Source organism: Rhagoletis zephyria, unplaced genomic scaffold, assembly GCF_001687245.7.
Source record: "Rhagoletis zephyria isolate East Lansing unplaced genomic scaffold, Rhagoletis_zephyria_1.1 Rzeph_scaffold_00514, whole genome shotgun sequence".
Taxonomy (NCBI): domain Eukaryota; kingdom Metazoa; phylum Arthropoda; class Insecta; order Diptera; family Tephritidae; genus Rhagoletis; species Rhagoletis zephyria.
In genome coordinates this window covers 1-8668 of record NW_016157598.1, presented here as the reverse complement: position 1 = coordinate 8668, position 8668 = coordinate 1, and the positions used below count along the sequence as shown (strand labels likewise).

The window sequence follows — 8668 nt, the reverse complement described above, 5'->3', positions numbered from 1 at the left end:
ATAATTTCTGGAGGAAAAACGCGAATGAAGAAAATCGGGTGGCATATAAACGTATGCGGAACCGGGCAACTAAAATCACACGTGAGTCAAAAATATGTTATTTTCAAAACAAACTTAATACTAGTCTTCCTCCGAAAGTTCTGTGGAATAATTTAAAACAGCTTGGAGTCAAATCTAATTTGAAATCTGAGTGTGTGATCGATGTTGAAGCCATGAATGATTACTTTGCAATTAAATTACCTGAGGAGCATGATATTTTTGTGCCCAACGTAAATATTTCGTATGATTTTAGCCGCAGATTTAACTTTTCTAATATTTCCGAATCGGAAATAATACCCTGCATTCTTTCAATTAAATCAAATGCTGTCGGAGAGGACAAAATAAGCTTAAGGTTTATAAGGCTCGTTCTTCCTTACATCATATCACCCTTAACGCATATAATAAATTTTTCGCTAACTTCACTTAGATTTCCTGATGCCTGGAAAGTGGCTAATATTATACCTGCTGCGAAAAAAGGTAATGCATTACAACTCTGTGACTTTCGGCCAATCAGCATTTTACCGTCTTTATCAAAGATTTTCGAAAAAGTATTACTGAATCAAATGATGAAGTACCTGATAGAAAATGTCCTTTTATCTGAAAATCAATCGGGATATCGCAGAGGACATAGCTGCCCAACCGCTATGCTCAAAGTCATGGAGGACGTTCGTCCATCCTTCGATAAAGGCAACCTAACAATCCTCACCTTATTGGATTTTTCGAAAGCTTTTGACGCTGTTTGCCATAGAATCCTCATTCGAAAGCTTGACACATTTTTCGGATTCAGCAATGATGCAGTGAAACTAATTGAAAGCTATTTGACTAATAGACATTAAAGGGTTGTTTCTAGGGATAACCGCTCTAGCTTAACACCAGTAAAATCGGGTGTACCGCAAGGCTCCATTCTTGGTCCGGTATTATTCAATTTATATATTAATGACTTAGAAAAATGCTGCAAAAANTAGGATTAACAGAAGACTAAGTCCTCCAAATAAATGAGGACTTACAAGCCATTTCTCTGTGGTCAAAAAATAACAGGCTTAACCTCAATTAGTCCGAAACGCAGGCAATTACCCTATCCTATTTTCCCTACAATCTTGATAATGTTTCTCCAATCATGCTGAATGGGAGTGTTGTGAAGTATGAGAAGATTGTTAAAACACTTGGGTTTACACTGCATCAGTTAGTCGAATGTATTCTGTACTGAGGCAGTTATGGAAAACAGCTTACGTCATTCCCAAAGATGTCAAACTTAAGCTTGTTAAAATGCTATTGGTACCAATAAGATCGCAACACGAGTTAATATGTGGTAGTCTCGATAAAGAATCCTTCGGAAAATATCAATTATTATTTAACAATGCCGCTAGATATATATATCTCAAGCGTAATTTGATCACATCTCCGAGTTTTCGACAAATATTCTTGACTGCAGCAAATCTATATTCTTTGATCGTGGTTTGGTGTTATTCATATATAAAGTAATCTACAACCGTTGCCCGAAATACCTTTTTTTCGAAACTGACGTTTGCACAGTCAACTCGCACATGCAATCTTATCGTACCTTATTTTAAGTATTTAGTTACATCAAGAAGGTCTTTTGTTAGAGCCGTACAGTTGTGGAATTCTTTGCCAAGAAAATTAAAATCGGAAACTAGTCCAAAGCGCTTCAGATCAGCTGTGTATTCTTTCTTCTCAAGCTAAATCCTGGACCATCTTATTACAAATGTTTGTTTCCCACTTTACTATTACTTTCTTCAACTGAAAAATATATGAAATGTTCAAAAACAACTTTTGGTTGGTTTTTGGTTTAACAACTGATTAGTATACATATATTCTTTAAGCTACCAAAATTTTATTATTATGTAATTGTTTTGAAATATGACACTGTAAAAGACTATGTCTTATATGTGCATTTAAATAAATAAATTGAAATTAAAAAGTTTGCAATTTAGGTGAAACCTTGCAGAATTTTTTTAATTTTTGTACAAAGTTTGAACCCAGAGATCTACCACCTTTTTTTGAAATCTACCACATTTTTTTCCAGATTCTACCACACAGAATTTTTTTAAAGCCCGATCACTGATGATGACACAAAGTGACGGTAAGTTTACCAGTGCGTCAAGAGCACTATACACCACTCAAAAAAATAAAAGTTAAATAAATAGGCTATCAAGCAACCATTGTGGTTCTTTACTATCGAAACCAGATAAATTTTCGTGGATCCCCATTTACACCTCGTGGACCCCAATATTTTTTTACGCTAGCGTAGGCCTTTGTCGAGTCTCCCGTGGACCCCTGTAGGTCCACCTGGACCACTATAGGAATCACTGGTGTAGACCCCTGGTCTTCTGGCCCGCCTTCTGCAGCATCGCAGGAAAGATGGCGTCCATGCCCGGCGACTTATACGCGAAAATGAGGTCAAGCCCCACTCGAGTCTAGACGGCGTCACCAGTTCCCTTGCAAGGCTACCCTCTCCTGCGATGGATGCTCCTGTATCAGGTGGGTTACTTGGATCCTCGACCGCAGGGAAGTGGGTCTGCAATAATAAGGCGAGATATTCCTCGCCGCATTGAGTCCACTCGCCGTCGTCCTTTTTAATGAGTGCCTGGGTTACACACCCTTGGTCAGGAGCTTTCATAGCCTTGCTGTCTTGCTGGAACTTTCGATTCCACTACAGAAGTTCCTCCATGAGCTTCTTGTACCACTGCGTATGGATTTCTTGTAGATCTTTAGAAGATCCTTGTACTCCTCCCAACATTCGTTAGAGTCAGCACACTTGGCTAGCCTAAAAGTTACCCTACCCCGTTTTATAAGGATGCTAGGATCATGGCTTCATCGAGGGGGCTTTGCCCTTCCTTTAGACGTCCATAGGGGGCCATTTGGTATTTCGGATAGATGATCGTTCACATTTTCCAGATCCTTTGCATCTCTAACAGATCTGGGCGAACTCGGCCTGTACTCCTCGACTATTTTGAAAAAGGGCCTAGTTTGTGAGTCTGGGGTTCCTGAAAGAAGCATCCCTTAGGAATTTGTTACCAGAAATAGTAAAGCCTATATAAGCATGATCCGAGGAGAAGGACCATCCATCCTCTCAGCTCTACGCCAGGCTCGAAACAGAAAAATAAATCAAGAACGCTGTTCGACGCTGTCACCATCAACGCTGGCTTCTCCGCTACAATCAGGCTAGCCAAGCTATCGAGACCTAGGTCCTTCTCGACTTCCCCTGCTTCGAGCGTGTTCTGATTGACGTCGCCTTTCGGAGGTCTCTTCATAAGTCTGAGATAGACGCTACCCATACCCCACTACATTGTTCCGTAGTAGGTCCTCCGCCACCTCATTTATCTGGGCGATATACTTCTGTCCATCCTCCGTAGGCTTTGATACGTGGTCTACTCTCCAATATCGAGTGGGTATGTTCGGATTTTGACTCTGCAGCAGCAAAACGTCCTCCGCTTTCGCCACACACGGCATCATAACTTAGCCTTCGGTATCATGGGGATAAGGGCTCACCACCTCTAGCTGCGCATCATCCGGTCTCTGGAGGTTCGGCACCACTCCGTTTTACCAACTTAGTGTCATGTCGTCGTTGCATTAAACGAGTTTTACCATATTATACTAACCTGCTGCATCAAAAGAGGGCATAGACCAGTCTGGATCTTCATGCATGCGTCATCTGTCCATAGGGCTCGCTGCGGTCCAGAAGCGCTACTGCCATATACTGCCTGGCTCACTCAGCTTCGCTCCAGGGTGCTGAGAAACATCGGCCCTAGCCCCCTGCTCATCGTCGGCTATCTCTCTTGGCGCCTTGGAGGACGACGGTTTGTCGCCGTCACTGCGCCGGTCCTCATCAACCTGTTTTACAGCTCTTGCGCACGACCCGCCGCTTACTGACCCAGAGGGTCTTAGCATCGCCGACTTGCTGTCGCTCGCCTGCCTCACAGCTTTGGACGTTGGCAGCCTTTCTCCCCTGCCACTCTTGTGTCGCTTGATGGTGGATTTCTCACCTTCCGCCGATCTCTGCCGCTTCATCCGGTCCCCACGCTCATTCTGCGCCTCCTCGATGCTATTATCGTACCTAGGGTCACCGGATGCGAATCAATGGTTGTCAAACCACTTCCTTCCCGCCTTCACAGATTCTCTGGCCAATAGCATGCGCTTAGTTTAAGGTTGAGGGCTGCTCTGTATTGCGATAGGCCGCTCTTCCCCTCTTAATTTCGCAATTTCCTGCCCCCATTCGCGTCACCCCTCGCGGTACTCGTTCCTTTTCTCTCACTGAGCGACACTAGATGCGCCCTCATCGACACTGTCTAGGTCAGAGTCTTAGCTTGTCGCATGACTCTTGTGAGCGACTCACTCCCCCTGCCTGTTTTTATATACTTCCCACAAAATTTCGAGGTGGGAGTAAAAAAAAAATTGTCGACGAAAAAAAGCACCCTAATGTACATACATATGTATTTTAACAAATTATTGATTTTGTCGTTAATTTTATAAATTTACCTTAATTTGTAAAGTATCCAGGAATCTAATAGTTCAACGCGTGCGTCTTTTTGCTTAAGTGCCTCTCGAAGACGAGTGTTGTTCTCAAGCTCATGCAGAAGGCGCAGAGTGACCTGTACAAAGAAAAGTAAGTGCATTAGGGCGTACCATGAAAAAAAAGTTTAGTGTTTGTCAGTTTTATTTGAACACTTATGTTGGGAGAAAATTTTTGGTGTGAAAGATTTTTTTAGGCTATAACTTTGGAACACTCAGTCACATCAGATTAATATACGGCACGTTCAATAATATAAGGAATGAATTCAATATTTATGTTTTTTTTTTGAGATTTCATCATTCAGTTAAAAGCTTGACAAGAAGAATATTTTTAGTCTACAAGATAACTAAACTCCCATCTATTCCATCTATTTTGTATATTACATTCATATAATAATTGACCAAACTTTAATAGCGTTTCCCCACAAAATTTAATTTTGAAATAATTCTCTTTATTATTAAACGTGCGATAAGGAGACATTACTAAAATAGGTGCTTGTGATTAAAAGTGTAGTTGTTGGACTCACTTGAGTCCTTAGAAGGTTCTCTCCATAATCTTAGTTAACTAAAATGAGTAAAACAATCAATCTTTTTGTCGCTTAAAAATGTTTATATTTCAAAATAATTGTTTCGACACGCGCGATGATGATGACAAGTTGCTGGTGTTCAACTAACACAAAAGGGTTAATTGTTTTACTCATTTTAGTCAGTTGACGTCGCTTAGCACTCAAAATAAACTTTTAATAATCTTAGTTAGTTTATATAATTGAAAAGAAAAACTCACCTCAGTTCTAAATAGTTTTTGTTACGATAAAAATATAACAAGGTGAAACCATTGAGAGGCAGTCTGACGTTTGCCGGCAATAGCTTTGTATAGTAACTTCTCCAGTAAAATATTGCAGCGAGAGCGTAAAAGCGAAATAGAGCGTAAAATTGAGGGAGAAAACTAGCAGAAAAAATTATTGAACACAAAGCTAGTAAACACTTGCAAGTGAATAGTTGTTGCACCGTTTTGATATTCTGCTGTAAACATTTTACTATTCACAAATCAGTAATACAAATCAATAAAACATTTTTCGACAGGAAACGTGATTTTATTGTGTTAAATTGCAAAATATTTGATTTATAAAAAGAATTAATGGCGAAAATGTTAAAAAACGGGGATTAGCAACTTTCAGAGCTTCGAAAGTTTCTGACGCATTGTTTAATTTTACTTGAGAATTGCCAAAATCGGCAAATCCCAAGTAGCAGTTTATAGAACGTGCCACATTTGTTCGCTACATCGTGATGTGATAAAAGGAAAAGCTGGCAGCACTCCGCAAGGTTGCAGAAATCTCTCAAAATATATTCGAAAAATATCTTGATATAGAAGGAACTGCTTTATACTGTTAAGGAAAAAAATTTCCAAAATTTAACGCAATTTTTAGCAACTTCAATCTTGCACTTAATATGCTAAAATTAATTTTTTTTTTCAGTGTCTAATTAAAAAGTTTGCAATTTAGGTGAAACCTTGCAGAATTTTTTTAATTTTTGTACAAAGTTTGAAATCTACCACATTTTTTTCCAGATTCTACCACAAAGATTTTTTTTTAAGTCCGATCACTGCTTATAAAGTCCAGTACGTCATTAATATTTTGATTTTCACTCATTTTACTTTTGCTTGTGCTAAACTAATTCAACAAATGGAGGCTTTTGACATTTATTCTTCTTCTTCTTCTGCTAGCTACTTTCTGCTAGCAAAAATTTCACTAGCAAGAATTTTCAGCTCTCCCGTGTTGTTACGCTCTCGATTCAGTGCTATCTTGCGAATTTTTTGGGTTGTCATACACTTTTCCAGTAAAAATTTGCAGGTTCCTGTACAAATTAGTACTGAATATTGGTTACTATACAAACCTAATATATGTATTTTAAAAATTCAAAACTCAATCTCACGCACACTTTCTAATTTTCAATCTCAAACAACAGCAATTGTGAGCAATTTAGTTTTTTTATTTTCAATTTTATATGATTTTAAAATGCTTGCAAACCGCAGAAAAATATCATGGCTGAAGAATTGAGAGAATGAATTTACCTTGTAATGTTTTAATCGTTGTTTTTGTCGCTTTTAACTTATACTGAACATTTGTGTTACTTTCCTCTGTTTTATTGTGTTCACCTCGAATAACCTCGAGTCTTATGATAGTAATTTAATATAGCGAATTGTTACACTTTTACAGCCAATTTCACAAAAGCAATTTAAGTAAAAATTATTTTAATTTTTTAATTTTATATGGAAATTGGCAGAAAATAAAAAATCATTTTACATTTAAATTTCTGGTGAAAACGGCTGTTACGCCCAAGAAAAAAGCTTTTGTTATTCAATACATCGAAATACATAATTTACCTGCCCATTCATCATTTTCAACACACTTGCTGCTAGAAATCGTTTGCTCCGTGTAATCAAGTACAAAACGTAAGAAAATATGTTTAATGCCTTAATAGCTGCTCCAGCATTCCACTGGTCCACTAATGTATTCGCACGCAAATCTTTCCATGTTATAAAATTATGGTAATACTCCTGTGTTTCGTGGTTCCACGTAAGAAATGTACAGCGTTGTGTCGACAAACCAAAGTTCGTGATATCACAGGGTTTTAATTGGGCATCTTAGATTTGGATTTGGATAATAAAGATAAAATTAAACAGTTTCATCGATTGGGAATGACGATTAAGTTTATACATATTTATATAACAAAATAAAGCGTGCTAATTTTTCTTAATTGAAAAATTATAAAAATACATCGTCACTAGACACGAATAAAGGCGCAAGCTCAAAAGTTGACGGCGAAAAAAGACGCATAAAAAAACTTTAGCGTCAAAAAATCTTAACTTACTTCGCCAAAGTTTTTCATAAGCATCTTTTATCGCAAAATTTTTTTACGCGCCTTTTTTCGCCGTCAAAACACTATCGCGCCTTTATTCGTGTGTAGTGACGACATTTTTTAAGCAGTACAATACAGCAGCCGGACTCCACCGTTCGCTATCACTAATTTTGATCGCCGAAAATCTCCAAAAGAATAGCAGGCGCCCCCATTAACACGTAACATCTAGTTACATTCCCCGCATACTGCCAGATTTGGCTGATTACAGATTGCATGTGTCACTCTTCAATGTTGTATACTTTTCGGACCCACTACTTTTCACTGAGAGAATTTTAGCGACAAAAATTTTGCGTAGCGATTGTCAGAATTCCACTGCAGGTCTTAAATATGCATTTTGTAGGTTTCTTCATTTAACTCAATAGGGGGTTTCCCTTAAACTCTAAATCGTTGAAATAAGACACATTTATGATAGACATTTTATTTTATTATATACAGGCAACGTTGTGTGTTAAGGTCGTGAATGTAGATCATCTGCCGAAAAACAATAAACTTTCAGTGTAAATTGTATTAAAAATAAAAAGAATCAACACAACGTATAATTTTGGTGCTCTGCAACGGAACGAGTGTGGAGTTTGCGTAAAACTCAACTCGACAATATGGCTTCTTCGGTGGTAGAAGAACTACAACCAATCTTTTCCAATATCCACAAACTACTTGTAAGTACTAAAACTAAGCTTATGTATTTTAGCCATGCTCCCAGGCTGTGGTGTTATATTTCATTCCTCAGATTGTCCCCGCTTCAATCTGCATAATATTGCGTGCTCTTTGAATGTCTCCTAAGTCTTTCGTGTGCAGTGTAAAATGCACCGACAACTGTTTTAAGGTTGACGCTGTAGAAAAATTTTAAGTATCTAGGTATAGTTATTGACAACCGTTTGAAGTGGTCTGAACTTCTTCATACGATAAAACAATACTTTCTTAACACCATTCGTCACTTCTACCGCCTCAAAAAATTCTGTTCTATGCCCACAATAAAAATTGTTTATTATGGTATATTTCAGTCAAAGCTGCAATATGGTATCACCTGCTGTGGTGGCGCTTCGGTTAATAAATTGTCGCCCATTGTAACAATTCAAAAACGCGTAATTAGACGGATCCGTAACGCTAACAGCAGATCTCACACTATGCAATTTTTTTTAGAAAACTCGATATACTTCCATGCCGGCATTTATATTGTTTC

At 38.2% G+C, this 8668-nt stretch overlaps 1 pseudogene; it reads right to left on the bottom strand.

Moving 5' to 3' along the window:
* The window catches only part of LOC108360065 (putative glycerol kinase 5), a 13511-nt pseudogene extending 6185 nt beyond the window's left edge, over positions 1-7326 (bottom strand).
* Positions 7327-8668: the final 1342 nt, after the last annotated feature.